The following is a 16,614-nucleotide window of genomic DNA, read 5'->3' as shown; positions in this document are numbered from 1 at the left end:
ACTCTTTTTAGACAAGATCCAATAAAAGCATGTATTTAAAATATGCCAGTCAAGTAGAAAATTGTTTCATTAATCGGATGAAATTATGTGGGCACGGCCGAGGGTTCTATATAGCTAGTAATATTAGGCGGAATATCAAAAACGAAGAATATGTATGATGGAACTAAAATAATTCGTCAGTATATTAACGGTATTTTTTTAAATGACACGGTATATTTTGGTATTTTTCTAAGGGTCACAGGCGCTAGTGCCTTTGCTCTTTCCGTTAGTGTATTTACTATCTGCTTCTGCCCCGTCTTCGCACAAAATGTTTCCTATTTTTGCTTTGTGTTTTTGTTTCTTCTCTCAGCGCTTGACGTGAACGGACGTCGCCGCGTCGTCTTCGTTGTCGTCGTCGCCGCTCGCGTGTGTGTGTGTGTGTAATATACCATTTTTTTCGGGGCGAGAATAAAACGTTTCTATACTTATACAATAAATTCGTAAAAAAAGCAACAAAGTTCAAACGCGAGTGCGACAGCATTGTGTTTGATAACTACAATTTATAATATATAATAAGAGAAATAATTACGTGAGTTTTGCTGAGATATGTGGTGTGTTGGTGTGTGCACGCGCGCCAGTCGGCTAGAAAGAGTCGGCAAATCAGTGCCTTCAAATATATACGTGTGTATATATTTATGTGCGCGATACATATGTATATATAAAGTGCTTTGCCTGCTTCTGTGTATGTGTGTGTGTAAAACAAATGCTTAAATTGCAACAAAGAAAAAATATATATGTAAAAAAGAAGAGCCAAGCAAAGCAGAAAGAGGAGAGAGAAGAAGTGCAAGAAGAAGCAGCAGCCGCCGCTGTCGTTAAGCGTGTATATGTGTGCGTGTTTGTGTGAGAAGCAGCAGCAGAGAGTGCATTTGTGTGTGCGTCTGTGTGTGAAAGAGAAGAAGCAGCAGCTGAAATTAAATCAAATTTAAAGATGAAAAGAGCAATATGTTAAAGTTTTTAATCAATTATTTCGCATTTCTTGCAGCGCCTGAAACAACGAAAAAATATACATAGTTCATAAATAATAAAGTTAATTATAGTGTTTATAAAGTGAACTGGCGGTTTCAGCAAAACACTCCTTCCCCCTACTACTACACCTCCCCACTACTTTCGCATGTGGCATGTTTTTACAGCTCGCGTGCCGCCAAAAAAAGTGTTTATGAAAACGGAATCCACCAAATACAACGAATGGAATAGGATCCAACAACTTTTAAAAGATTGAACGAAGAGTGTGAGAGGCGTCGGCTGACAGAAAGAAGCAGCCATAAGAAAAAAAAATATAAAAAAAACAGCAGCAGCAGCAATAGGAAGAAGTGAGAAGGAAGTCAAAGCCGGCAGAGCAGAGGAATAGCATTTCGAAGCCGGCAAAGAAGCAGCAGGCGAAAAAGGAAGCTGAGAAGGGAGCAGAGCAGCAGCAGCTGAGCCGGCAGAGAAATAACAGCAAAAAAGGACAGAAGCAGCAGCCGGCAGAGCGCTGACTGCGCAAAAAATGTGAGTACAAATCCAACAACAAAAACAGAAGAGAGGAGGCAGTGCAGTGCGCGCCCTTTTCTTGTTTTTGTAATTATTCGTTTTGCTCTTCTTTGCATTCCCGCACTACCGTTTCTTATTACATTTTTCTTCTTCAATTCTTAAATTTATTGAGAAACTCTGTGAGAGAGTGTGTGTGTACGGCCCGGAAATGGGTTGCGGTTATAATGATAATGGGAGTGTGTGCACTCCTCTCTCTGCACCCACCCACTCCATTATGCCTTTTGATAAGAGCGGAAATGTGCTGCCAGACCTTGGAAATGTATATCTGTGTGTTTTCTTTATTTACAACACTTATCGCTTTGCTTGTGGGCCGGATATTTGTGGGATTTGGGCCACTTTAATTGCACAACATTTGATTGTGGTTAAAGCGGAAAGAGTGTGTGTGTGTATGGGTATCCAATGTGTGGGATTACAGTGGGCATTGGCTGGGCTGGAAATGTGTAGAAATTTCTGGTAATTTTGTACAGAATTTAAGGTCTTATTTTCCTATTGTCATCCATTTTATCTCCAAAAATAAACACAAAAATATCCCTTTGTCCTTTTTCTCTGAACCAAATTGCTGAAGGCACTTTTCTGTCGTTTCATTTAGGGAAAATCCTTTTGTTCGAACGAGAGGACATTTAATCTCTCAATTTAGTTGGCGACATTTTCCTCCATTAGCCTTTCGGCGGCAAATCCAATAAGAATCTAAAACATTTACATACTGTCCACAATCTGTGTGTGTGTGTGAGTGTGTGTTTGTGTTTTTCTCTATTTTTCCTGTCGCTTGTTGCCTGTCGTTTTATCGTTGTTGCCTGCCATCAAAAGTAATGTATGCTGTCGGTGGCAGTCTATAAAATCCAATTAAAACAACCAAAAAGTTGTACGCACACACACACATACACACACACGCACACTCTAACACGTGCAACAAAAATACCAAAGTTAAAGCCCGGTCTTTTATTTCTTTTTCTTATTTTTCTTTTGATTACAAGCCAAAGACCAAAAACCAATTATGGCCAACTAGTTAGACTTGATGCCAAGATCGCCAACACACACACACATATGCAGAGTAAGCGGTATAGGAACAGTGGGAGTGGAAGAGAGAGATGGATATAGGAGCACTGTGTGTTAGAGATGGGGAAAGGTTTTGGGGCTCCCCAAAGCCACAAATTTTTTAATGTTTCAAAAATTAGAGTAAAATAAAACCAAAGAATGTATGAATTTTAATGTTCTGCAAGATTTTTGCATATATAACCGTTTCCAGGATTAGTATTTTGTTAGTATTTTTTCGTGCGTTATTGGCGTCTATCGTGGCCATCCCTAATGCGTGCCATTTTCCCGTTTAGCCCCGGCCTGACTACAGTCCACACACCATCCACCATCCACACAAACAGACCCAGCCACAGTGGAACTGTCAATTAACAGTTGTTGCAATTTTTTTTTTTGTTATGCTTTTTGCATAGAGAGAGAAAGAAGGATAGAAAAAGACCGAGGCTCGAATTCGTCTCCAGAATTAATTTCTCTTTTCCTTTTCGCCTGCTTTTAGTTGCAAAAAAGAAAAGAAGTAATTGCCGAAAGAGAAATCTACACAAAAGAAGAAGGAAAATTAAGTGGGAGGACAGAGAGAGAGAGACACAGGAGAAAAAAACGTGGGCAAACTAAACAAAAATAAGTTTCTTCTGTTTGTTGTTGCGGCTTTGCCTTCGGCACTCTGCTGCTGCATTGGATACCCATACACACACACACAATACACCGACACACACTCGAGTAAAATTAAAAGAGAAGAAAAAAAGTCAGAAACAGACAACGGCCGCTGTGGGCAGAGCAGCGCATGCACTATAGCGGCAGAGCGTCGCAGCTTTTGCTTCCCACTTTATTTCGCCTTCATTGATACCCTTTTGAAAGGGAGGGCATATTGATTTTAAGTAGATTTTGTCTTCGATCATAGATCTGTGGAGGAAATTATATATTTCTTATGAAGCAAATATAATTGAAATTTCAAAAAATATAAGAGGGTATTCAGAACCTCGCTACCCCAGAATATAGGCTTTCGTTCAGCGCCTTCTACTGTCCTGCTGCTGGCATCTCTAAAGCAGTGCCTCTGCCTCTGCGGTTGCTTCATCTTCTTCCTTGTGTATGGATATGCATATGTGTGTGTGTGTGTGTGCACATCTGCATATATGTATGTATCTCTGTATGAAAGCTTGTAAAAATACCGTTGCCTTGTAATGTTTATTGTATTAGTAAAGTTTTTGGTGTGTTGTGTGTTTTTTTTTCTTGTCTGTTGTGCTTCTGCCATCTCTCTTCCTCTTCCTGTTTGGCACGGCACTGTTTCTCCAACTTCAATTCCCATTTGCATCATTTACAGTGGAATTAAGTGTTATTAACGAGAAAATAGTGGAAAATAAGCACAGAATATGAATGGAATACAAGGCGTTGGAAAATTTCCCTTGAGGGGACACCAAAGGCAAAGACTTTAAAGATCTTTCTGCTAAGTTTTTATTCAACAAAAGTATTTCCTTATTCATGAGATCATGGAAACGTATGAAAATTGAGGAAATTTTATAGTTTTATGCCGCTGCCTCATCGTTGCATCTATAGATGCTATATCCATCGAATTCATACAGCAATTGCCTTTTGTAGCTCTGTGTATCTGTGAGATACGAAAATAGTTGGATTTTGGAAGTTCTCTGCTGCTTGCGCTGCACTTTTTCATGTGGTGGACGAAACAATGCCATAAATACAACAAACTGTGAAAGAGAGAAACACAGAAATAGATGAATAAATTGGTGGAAAAGAACAAGGAAAAAACTGGTACAAAAATAAAAGTGGAGGGTGCACGGTGGATTCTATGTGGGGGAGGTGTGCGGCCTGTTGTAAAATCTTGTTCAAATATTTAGAGAATTTAAACTTAAATTTAGATATTTTCAGGGAGAAATGCAGAGTGCAAGTGGGATAAGATAAAAGTTCAAATGCAGCTGCAAAGGGAAACCAAAATAGATATTGAAAAACTCTGAAATTATAGGAGATCCCCATAGATCTGTCAATAGATTTCTAATCTACAAAGAAACCAAAAAGAACGAAGACTGAAAACTGGCAACATCGCACACACACACACACACAACACCAGAGATCTTAAGCACAGAAGAGGGGGCCGGGCCGCTCTTTGAAGAGAAGAGGGGGGATGCTGGTTCTATTCCCAATCTCTGCATCTAATGTTCCGCATGGCATACAAAGTTGCAGTTGTTTCGTATCTTTTGAATAATAATAAAAAAAGCTACAACAACAGTGGAATCGGGAGAGGAAACCAATAAAAGCAGCAACAACAATCAATGCTGGGCCGCCAAATGCAGGGCAGGGCAGCGGAACAGGGTCCAAGAGAGCGGGGAGGGGGCCAGGCTTCACCTAAACTTCATTTACTGTCTGTCTGGTCTGCCTGCCTGCCTGCCGCTCGCTCTTCTTATCTGTCTATCCCTCTCTCTCGCTTACTCTCACTAAATGCTGCTGCTGCACGCAGTTTCTGTTTCGGTTTTTGCTGTTGTTTTTCCGCTGCTGCTGCTGCTTCTGCTTCTTCCTCTTGCTCTTCTTCTGCGTTTGGTTTTTTCTGTCTTTTTTCTAGCTACAATACAAAATTACTTTTTGTGGCTTGACTGGTGAGGTCGGCCTCTCCCGCCAGCCAGCCATTCTCTCCATCGACATGTGTGTTGTGTGTGTGTGTGTGTGTGTGTGGCTTGCTCTTCGTTTATCTCTTGCCTGTCTCCCTTTCTCTCTGGCTGTGTGCCTTCTCTATCGCTATCTCTGTCTTTTGCTTATAGCTTTTATTTAGTTTTTTGTGTTTGGGTTTTTTTTTTATAATAAATGTTTGTGGGGTTCATTCAACTGTCAAAAAACCACACACATGAAAGGTGAAAAGAGAGTGCAGAGAGGCAGAGAGAGAGAGAGAGAGAGGGAGAGAGAGCGTAAGATCGTGCATAGAAAATAAATAAAAATACGTTTGTCTCTGTTTTGGCTTCTGCTTCTTCTGCTCTTTGTTGTTGTCCTTTATTTTGGTGCACATTCACATGCTATACGGGTATGACACTTGCTCTGGTTATACATATGATCATATCATAAGTAAGTGTCACTCCATAAGGGCAAACCATACGGATATGACACTTCGTTGGGTATAAATTTCATGAATATTCAATTAAGTAAGTGTCATATTTATTGAAATGTTTTTCTTTTGCAAAACTGCGCTTCTTTTATTCCTTAATTCGTTAATTCATTCATTCAATCAGTCACCAATCAATTCTACAAATTGAGGTTAATCCTCCACATGCCCCACCCCCCTCTCTCTTAACCCACTCTTTGCATTTTTTTCTTTGTGTTTCTTTCTGCATTTTTCTTTCTTGCCGATTCGTCATTTAATATGGGGCTTCGTTTCGCTCAAAATCGAATCAGCCATCGATGGTCACCCTACAGGCCCCACTGACCCCCCCCCTGCCCTCTCCCTTGCCCTTTTGGGGGCCTGCAATCAATGGATTTTTTGGTAGCTGTGTGTTTTTCCCGCGTGTGCTGTTCCCATTTAAGCTTTAAGTTTTCCCTCGAAACACAAAAATCGATGAACGATGGCATTTTTTTCGTTGAAATGCAAAATGTTTTTTTGCTCTAGTTTTTGTCCAGTGGAAATTTGTTTGTTGTTTTTCGTTTTCGTGAATTTTCCTCTCTCGCATTTGTTGTTGAAATTTTTCGCTGCTGCCAAAGCGGAAAAGCGGAAAAAACATGTGCATTACAGTTGGCCAAAAGACACAGTGGCGTCGCCTGTCAAAAGTTGCGAAAAACATTGCCCCAAAGGGTGGCAGACAGAGAGAGAGAGAGAGGGGGACGTCAAGGAAAATCCAAGGAAAACTAGTAAAATGATTTAACATTTCCATAGCGCCCCATTTTCCCAACACGCACGTAGAAATTGGGAAAATTTTGCTGCAAAATGTATATAATTTTCTTGGCATTTTACCCATTTTCCTTTTGCCCAAGGAGGTCCCGAAAAAGGCTTCAATTTGTGGTCCTTTTTCCCTTTTTCTTTTTGATCAGATGGCGTGATTGACTGATTGACTTATTTATCAAGGATTTTGGGCATGCGGACTCGTTTTTGTTGTTGCTGTTTTGGCAGGACGTCAGTGCAGGCTGTTGGGCAATTATCCTTTTTTTTTTGTTTTGGGGGAAGCAGCATTTACGTGAATGAGAACTCATTTAAAGGTAAAAGTATCTCATAAATACGCCTATAAAAAGAACACACATTAAGCCCTACCCCTACCCCCTAACTAGGCATCTATGTTGCCTCTAACTAAGTTTTTGTGTGGATATCCTCCAAAGAGATCCTTAGAAAGAGAGAGAGAGAGAGAGAACCGCCTGCATCCCTCCCTGTATCTCATGTGTGTTCGTGTGTATCTCTGTATCTTTTCAGAGATACCTTTCAGTTGGCCTCCTCCTCCTGCCCCCTGCCTCTGCTCCATGCTCTCCCTCTCCCCCATCCATTCTCCCTCTCTTGCCTCCCATTTCCCTTCTCTTTCTTTCAGAAGCATCCTGTCTCTTCCCTGAGTTTTTCCATAGATGGATTTTACTTTGGACGGGCCCGTCCGTCCTTTATGCTAAAAAGCCATAAACATAAACAAGGCACACACACACATGTCCCTCCTTCTTCCCTGCCCCCCACGCCCTGCCGCCTCTTACATGGCAACAGCGAAGGAAAATCGATAACAATTTATATTGTGTGTGTGTGTCCCCCCTCTGGCCCTGTCCCTGTCCCTGTCCCTGCCCCTATCTCCATGCCAGATATTGCTTATGTATTATGTATTTTCGTTGTACATGCGCAAAATTCCACAGTCAACACTCACTAACACCAACAACGACCACAACAGACACAGATACAGATATAGATATAGATACACTATATATAGAGAGAGGGAGAGAGAGAGAGAGAAGGGAAGCGACATCGACAGTGAGACCCAGAGACTGTGCAACATTTTTCTCGGTAGACAAAACAAAACAAAAAGCGAAAGACGGCTTTGGGGAGGCGCCACCACCACCACCACCCCAAAAAAAACCCCTCAAACGAATGGAAATGCCGCTGCCGCCTACACACAGAACCCCTGGCCTTCACAACGGTACTCTCTCTCTCTCTCTCCCACTCTCTCGCTCTCTAACCTCTGATTGTGATTCTGCTTCTGTTTGTGTACCCTTTTTGGGGGTAGCGAAGAGGAGGGTATGATGATTTTGCAGGGAAGAAAGAACATTTCTTTACATACTGCTTCAAACACTGCTTCTTCGATTTAAAAAGGGTACAGCATCACTGCTTTTGAACTGCTTCACAGCTGCTTAAGCTTCCGATTCCAGCTGCTTCTTCCGATGAATCCTCTCTATTGCACTGCTTGTTAACGGTAGAGTAAGAAATCATAAACCACTGCTTGCCAGGCCAGGCTTTCCCTCTCACTCTCTCTCCTTAGCCCCCGTCTAGAATAGGTATCAAAAGCTTCGACACTCTGTAGAGACCTTCTGTTGCTTCTCCTGTCCCTCTCTTTCTCTCCCTCTCTCTCTCTCACACTTGCCCTCTCTTTTCTACTCTTCTTTCTTTCATTCAGCGCTGTCATTATTTTCATTTTCAAACTTTTTCTCCTACTGCTGCTGCCTTCTAAGCCATCAGCCCCACAGCAACCCACCCACCACCCACCAGTCGACCTCATTCACACAATCATCAGCCAGCCACCCCCCCCAACCAACCACCCGCCCCCACACTCATAAGGCGGCGCTCCCCAGAGCAGCAGCTGGGGCCCAACGCACATTTTGATAACATTTTTGATAAAAATAATGCGGCAACAACGCCCCAAGCGTTGCAACTAGGGCGAAGGGGTCCAGGGCTTTAGGGGGTAAGAAAAAGAGAGGGCGGGGGGTGGCCGAGTGGGAGGGCAGAGTGTGGGTTCTGTGGCTCAAAGTGGGGTGGGGGGTTTGGGGATGTGGGACATAGGAACGTGCCAGGTCAGTGGGTGGCGTGGCTTTTAGCGGGTGGCTTTTCGTAGGTGGGTTGGGGGATTGGCATCTTGTCTGCCACACACACACACACACACACACACACATACATGTGTCGTGTGTGTGTGTGTGTGTGTAACTAGTTTTTGCGCCCATTTTTTTCCCTCCTCCTTTTACTTTGGTGGCATTCTTTGTGCCCGCCGACGTTGCCGCTTTGGTGGCTGCGCGCTGTTGCCGCATTTCACTTGAAGCCTCAATCGGTGCGGTGGTAACGGTAACGGTTTTGGGGGGGGGGGGGCCTGTACAGCCGCCATCTCGCTTTGGCTTTCATTCATTGAAAATGAAGATGGATTGTGCGGGACCCCCACCCTCTGTGGCTCTCCCTCTCTCTCTTTCTCTTTAATCCTGTGTGGGTCTGCCCCCCCCCTTTAATGGAGGAGTTTTCGCAAACATTTTCAGAGTTTTTAAATTGTTTCAATTTCAAATTTTATGGAAATTGTGATTATTTTGTGGCAGCTTCGTGGGAAAACGATTTTCAATTACTTTAATGGTGTAGAATCTATATTTTTCAAGCAGTGGGTTTTTGTGTACTTCAAAGGGAATACAGATTATAGCAAATTTTATGAGAAAAATGGTATTTACTAGAGGGAGACGAAGATAGTACTTAAATTCCACTGTCTAAGCACTGCTTCTTGGCTTAAGGCACTGCTTCTTTCAGTGTTTCACAGCTTAGAGCACTGCTTTCGGAAGGAAGAAGCTGCTGATTGGCAGGGAATTCCCTAATAAGCACTGCTTTGGAATTGTAGTAGTACTGCTTACAGATTATGCACTGCTTTTAGCGTTAAACCACTGCTTTGCAGATTATCATTTATTTATGAACCTAGGAAAGAGAAAATCGATGAAGTCCTTGAAATAAAACGACTTATGAAGAGTTAGCCCCTTAACCCTCCTTCTATTAACCCTTAATGGCCTACAGATTTTCCTTGAATTAAATTAGCTTTAATTTCATGGAAACTTTTCATGGATCCCAATCTCCTGTCTACATAGACTGTATTTCTGTATCTTTTTGGGGTAATTACATTTTCCCAAGGCAAACACAAAAACTTTTCCCATTATTTTTGTTGTCTCCCGAAACCATCTTCCAATCTCGTGACATTTTCTAGAAAGATATTAAAGCACAAAAGTCAAAACAAATGTTTGGAAACTTTTCATTCGCATCTTTAAGTGTTTTTTTTTTTTTGCGATAATTTGAAAATGATAAACGAAAAGCAAAGACGAAAACAGAATGAAATATTAGACAGATTCGGCCTTCCACCTAATGGCCAATTAGAAGTCTCAATTCTTGATTTCTTATCGCTGGAGAAGGAAAATGGAAAGCTAGCTTTTGGGCTTAAGAGGGAGATTGGGGATTTAAAATATATAGGAAACAGCTTAGGGACTTAGAAGTGGAAAGAGCACAGAAGAGAACATATTTAGGAATATTTTGAAGGTGGTTTAGTAAAGGAATCTCCACTCCAAGAGTGTTTTCACCTTACAACCATACAATAATATGCCTTTTCCCATATTTTTGTATGCCAAAAACATGGATATCTCATCCCATAATCGACCAAAACAATTCCATTGATTAATGACCTGAATTTCCTCAAAGAATTGACTTTTGCTGCCTTAAATACTTGAATAGCTTTCGCTGAAACGGTTACTTCTACCCCAAAAACCGAAGCTTTCTTAAAGCTTAACCACAAAAATTAAATTTCCAACCCCTCCGCCCAAAAAAAGGACGAAAATACCCGAGAAAGTAGCTAAAAGCAGCAGAGAACACACAATATGCCACGCCCTCGGTGTGGGCAGTGGGGGTGGAAGCCCCGCACCACCCCAAAAAAGGAGCCAAAATGCCAATCCTTCCCTCCATCCCCCCACCCTTACTCTGTCGGGGCGCCCTTTTCCATCAAAATTTGACATTTTGATATTAATTTAAGGCAAAAATAATAAAAGGAAATGAAAGGAAAGGGGATGGGGAAGTCATATTTGACGTCCTTGCCTTGGGGTCGTGCGGGGGTGGGGGGGTGTGGTGGAAATTTAAATGCAGACGCCATTTTCTATTAGAGCCGCACATTAAATTTGATGGAAAAGAAAGAAAAGCAAAGAAAAATAATATTCCTGACAGCACCAGCAGCCACACCCCCAAAGGAAAAGCTCCTTACCCACAGAACCCGATTGTGCCCCCCCCCCCCTCCCCACTCTTTACCAAAAAATCCTGAGAAACAGAAGCTTCTCCTTTCGCCTGCCTGCTGCTCCTTTTTTGTCTTTCTCTCTTCTCCTCCTTCTCCATTGTGCTTCGTTTTCTTCATTCCTTCTTTCGCCTGTCGCTGACAGCGCCCAAAAATACCAGAACTAAGACACAGAGCGACAGAGAGAGAGAGAGAGAGAGAGAGAGAGTGAGAGAACCTGCCGCCCCTGGGAAGGACTCCTACTTTTTGGGAATATTCCGAGAGGGAACCGCCCCACACACAAAAAAACAAAGACTTAAAAAGGTAGAGTCTCGCGTCTTTTGATACCCTTAAACCATACATCAGCAAAGATCTGCTTAAAAATCGATATACTCTTGCATTGAAACAGGGTATCAAAAAAGTTTCTTTGCGAAGGAGAAGTTTTTCTGCGCGGCGGTGGGAGGGGAAGTGGATGGATCCAGGGGGTAACGCTCCACAAAATGATTATTTTTCATGCTTTCTCATTTCGTTTTACTGCCTTTTCTCTCACACACACACACACACACACACTTGCACCGAAAGAGCAAAAACTTTCACAATAATGCCGCTGCCGCTGTCGCTGCCACTGCCTCTGCTGCTGCCTTGAGGGGTGGCTGTGAAGTCAACAGCGCAGCTGTCCACCCACAAGACAAGTGGGAATGAAGGAGAAAGAAGAGTACCAGCAGCGGCAGCACAATAAGAAGGAGAAGAATCTGCCTCACGTGCGCTGCTTACTGCGCTGCTTTTGCTCTAACTCAAGTTAGAAGCAGCGACAGCAGGAACAACACAACAGCAGAAGCCGCGCCGTCAGGCAGCAGCAGCAGCATTGTCTGCCCTTGATTTTATCGATTTGCGCTCTCACATTCGGGGCTGCTGGCAGCGACGTTTGCGTCAGGCGTCGGGCGTCACAGCAATCGTTCTTCTTCTCTCTCGCAGCCGAAGCTTAGCTTTTATACATATGTATAAGCCCCGGCCGGCTCCTGTTCTCGCTGCCGCTCTACCCCTCCGGCTCTCTCGCTCTCTCTCTGTGGTCGGTGTGTACATTATGTGCTGACTGCCGACTGTTTCGTTATTTATGGCATTTAACCCCACATGGATGGAGTGGGGTGGCCACCCAGCCACCCACTGCCGGCACTCTTTCAAATTGCTTTATACATATAGATATATATAAGGATATGTATTGTATGTGTACTCTTGCTCTCTCGCTCGCTCCCTCTCTCTCGCAGCTGGCGCTTTAATCTTTTGCCGACAAATATTTTGCAGCATTTAAATTTTCTGTCTGTTGGTACCGTTATCGTTATCATTATTGGGTGGTCATTTTTTGTTTTTCTGGTGCATTTAAGTTTTTCATGGAACCAACGCCCTCTGCTGTCTCTCTCTGTCTCTCGTATCTGTTTTGGCTCTCATTTAAGCGAATGTTGTGCGAGGTCCGGCAAATGTTGTGCTGCTTGTGCTTTAGTTACTGTTATTCTAGACTTTTTGTGCGTGTGTCTGTGTGTGTTAATGGATTAAATACAGGTGCAAGTTGTTTCTATTTTTGGCTAAAGCTAATTTAGTTACCATTTGTGGGTTAAAGTGGGAAAAGGAATGGACAAATTAAAGGGCGCTTAAAGCGGAATGGAAGTAGAGACCTTTAACCCTTGAAGGTTTGCTGCACGTTTGATGTAGAAGTCGTTATGGCGAAGAATGAGCTTCGAACTTGATGAATTTTCATTAACTAATAGAATTCTTTCACTAAATTTAAAATAGAGTCCTGGACTTATTCTTTGAAACAGCTGGGGAAAAAAGAAATCTAGCAATAAAATGGGAAATCCCAGTGTAATCCAAGTGTTCTCCTTACAGAATGACCACTTTATAGGTTTCTGTTTACAGAAACCAACATAGAGCTCTTTAAACGATCCCAAAGTTCTCTTTTTCCTAGAATTTCCTTTGTCTTCCATTGAAAATTAAAGCTAGCCTTGAATAACAGCTGACCAAAGCAATTTACAACCATCTACCTCTTCAAATCCATTTATTTTTCAGCTTGAACACACTCACTCCCATAAATATATGCCCCAAAGCACACCCCACCCACACAGCACAGACCAAAAATAAAAGAAACAAAATGTAATGTGAGCCTCCCACTCACCAGTATATCATTCGCTTAGAATCTTTTATGTGTCCCGTTCCGTCCTTTTCTCTTTTTTTATATATGTATACCATTTTATTATGGCTTTTGGGGTCTGGTACTGTACATACATTACATTTTAAGAGCACCAGGCTAGGGCTTTTCCTTTGTTTTCCCACAGCATTAGGAAAACCTTTTTGGGCCTTTCTATAAATCTTTATTTAAAAAAAAAATTGGGTGGAAATTTATGTAAATGGATGTTTATTTTGGGTTCGGGATTTTTCTTTCACTTCGTTCTTTTTTTCTTTAGATATGTGATTTATTAAATAATTTATGGCTCACGAATTAAAGGAAAAAGCTACTCTGGTGGTTTTTGATAAAGAAAAAAATTGATTTTAGGTTGGAAAATTACAGGAGTACTATATAGGTATATCCTTTTTCTATAGTAAATACCCCTTAAATCCACAAATAACTCAACAAATCTGAACCCGAACCCATAAATTCTGCATTATTTCGAGTTTACTTTGCAGTTCCTCCAGTCTTATCTGATTATTCCTCCCCTTCCAATCGTTTGCCTTATCTTCCCCTTTTTGGAGGAAGATCTGGCCTGCCTGCAAAAAGCCGGGACTGCAAAAAAAACATAAAATAAAAACTGTCTGCTGTCTGTTGCAACACACGCCCATTTTTTGTCATAAAGGCTATTAACACCATTAAACGGTAAAGAGAAGACGGGACTGGAGTGCAAACAGAGGCGTGGGGTAGCGCAGGGCTAGGGTAGGGTGTGGCAGTGGCAGCCCTCTACCGTTTCTTAACCCCTTGGAACAAAACGCAGCAGCAAAAGTGTAATAAAATACGAGTCGCGTGCTTAGACATCATAAATATAAAACTCACAGGAAGACGCCAGTTAGGCCCCCGCTGTGCGACGACGCCCCTGACCTCGCCGCCATCGAATTCTTTTATTGGGGTGCAGTCACTCGAACGTTGAAGAAGTTCTTAAAGTGCTGAAACGAAGAGCAGCAAAAGCACTTGAAATGAAATGTAAACATGACGGGACATGTCCTTAAAGTTCTGGCACGGCACTGGCTTTAAGAGCCGCGCCGCTGTCTCTCTCTCTCTCTCGCACTTCTTTCTCTCTGTTATTTCTGTACTCTCCCAAATGTTCTGCTTTACTGTTTCCCCATAATTCTTCTGTGTTCCGCTCTGATCTCTAATTGATATTGAAATTCGAATCCCAATCGTTCCGTTCGGTCCCTTTTGCCCCACTCCAAACGTTTCCTATTCCCATTCGTTCCCTCGGGTCTACTCGTTTTGTTTTTGTTGTGGACAAGCCCTTTTTTCCTGGCTTTGCAGTTGTTGTTGTTTTTTATTTGTGTGATAAAAATAAAGCGATAATAAATAATCTGGCGGGGCAACAGGCGTTAAAGTTATTGCACTCTCTCTCTCCCTCTCTCTCCCTCTCTCGCTCTTCCGAAACAGCTGTTTTCGACTTGAGAAAGTTGCATCAAAAGTTCAATTGCCTTGCCCCCACTCCAGTCCACTCCACACCCCCCTCCCCCCGCTTGCCCTCCCCCCACGAACTGCATCGTCATGCTGCACTCCTGCCGCTCAATGGCCATAAACCCGTTCCGTTCCCCTGCTCAAGCGCTCCACAAACCCCCTTTGCATTTGCATTATTTATTAGCTGTGACTGTGCTGTGTCTCTGTGTCTCTCTTTCTCTATCTGTCATTCTCCCGCTCTTCTGTTGTTTTTTTTTTGCATATGTTGCATAATATCCGCCAAAGGAAATGCAAAGGAAAGAAGAGATTTATATGATCGAAAAGGAGATAAAGAGAGAGAGAAGGTACTCCATATCGTAGGTCAGTTTTCTAAAAGGAATAATGAATGAAATATCTCTGAATAAAATATAGTATCTAAGCATTGAAATCGTGACAGTCTGAAACAAATGAATAAATAAATCATTCATGAATGGAATGCAGTGTAAATCGATTCGGTCCCTCTAGTTTTTGCCGGGCGATTGTTTAATCCACAAACAAATCAATTATTCCATCATTTTGCCAGATGTTTTATGGTTTTTATAGCCCTGTTTTTCCCCTAAATTTGCATACTGTTTGCAAGTTTTTCCATTAAAAGGTTTCGAAACCCTTTCCAGGACTTGCTTTTTCCTCTATTTGCATATGAAATTTGTCTATTCAGGGCTCTTCTTTCTGTGTAATGACATTTAATTAGATAATTACAGCCTTGGTCTACTCAAATATTGATTTTCAAAATAATTACCAAGAGCCAGACAGGCAGATGGGCCAATTCCCCATTGTTTTATGAATTACTCAAGCGATGAATCAGCCACAGACGAGTATTCCCCTCTCTCTTTGGTTTTTGGGGTATATTATTATTATTATTATTAGAGCGATTTAATTACTTACTTTTCCATTTGCTGTGCTTGTAACAATTGCAATTGCAATCCAAACAACTGTGTGAAACCTTTTTTTACCCCGCTTATTTCTTTTTTGTGTTTGCTTTTCGCTTGAGTAAAAATACACCGCAAAATTGTTGTAATCGATACGCGGAGCGATAGTGTATCCCCAAGTGACGCAAATTATATGGAATTTCTGCTAGATTTCTAGGAATTTATTGGATATACTATACCTATCATTTGTTACGCCCGATGGGTGACTCAGAGTGGGGGAATACTGGGAATTAATGGTGGGAAAATGGTAAAGGGTTTCAATGCTTGAGGTTTTAATGGGAAATAACCTTTGAAATGGGGTATTGACAGATGATTCATCGTTAGAATCATCTTTTCTATAGAAAAAAGATGATTCGGACGAAGTTTAATATAAGCTATTTGAATAAATAAATAATACAAAATTAAAATTAAAAATACAAATAACATTTAATACATTTTTAAATTATTATTATGTATTAAAAATAAAGTTTGAGAATAATTTACTAATTTATTGATACTAAAAGTAATCTCTAATCATCAGTTCTAAAAAAATGTTTGTTATTTATTGGGAATTTACCTTGAAAATCACTTCCGCAATTGTTAATCTTTGCACTTCTCAATTGATTTGCACGCAATCGTTGCTTATCTATCGATAGCGTTAGAAAATAAATAAAGAAAACACAAATAAATAAAGAAAACAAAAATAAATAAAGAGGCAAGTGCCAGAGAACCCACTTACCTAGAAAAAATGGAACATTAATGATAATCATGCAAAAGTAAACCATAAATAGAGACAACAAAATCCACAGACCAGCCTACATATCGTATTGCTTAAACAACAACAACTCCAAGAGCGCCAAATAATAAATATTTACATACATATGTATATATTTTTGGCATATAAATAAAAATCTGTGTCAAATAAACTTTGCATGTTTATGGCGCGAATTCTCATTCTGCTCGACAGACAAGAAGGGGGGGGGTGAGGAGCAGGGAGGAGGGACCACCAGATGACCTGCTTTTCAACTCAATGCGTGATTCACGGAAAGCGGTACCAAGTTCAGGCTGAAAAAAAATAATAATAAGAGCAAAAAGTACATTAAAATGTGTATACAAAAGAAAATATACATAAAAACAAGTACAGGTGGGTATTTGGACTATAAAATACTGTTGATTGGGGTTTGTGCGAAGAGAAAACTATCTAAAGAAGGTTATTGGAAGGAAGAAATAGAGGTGCATGATGGTAACAATGGAAGTAGAATGA

General features: G+C 41.4%; 1 protein-coding gene across 2 annotated transcripts in view; it reads left to right on the top strand.

The window, feature by feature from the left end:
• The first annotated feature begins 297 nt into the window (after positions 1–297).
• gpp (DOT1 like histone lysine methyltransferase grappa) overlaps positions 298–16,614 on the top strand; it is a 48,516-nt gene continuing 32,199 nt past the window's right edge. For both annotated transcript variants that reach the window (XM_033377137.1, XM_033377138.1), the window contains exons 1-2: positions 298–568; positions 1,022–1,527. The gene's annotated coding sequence lies outside the window, so the exon portion shown is untranslated. The remainder of the gene's footprint in view (positions 569–1,021; positions 1,528–16,614) is intronic.

This window comes from Drosophila pseudoobscura, chromosome 2 (assembly GCF_009870125.1).
Source record: "Drosophila pseudoobscura strain MV-25-SWS-2005 chromosome 2, UCI_Dpse_MV25, whole genome shotgun sequence".
Classification (NCBI taxonomy): domain Eukaryota; kingdom Metazoa; phylum Arthropoda; class Insecta; order Diptera; family Drosophilidae; genus Drosophila; species Drosophila pseudoobscura.
This window is presented reverse-complemented; position numbering and strand designations above follow the sequence as displayed.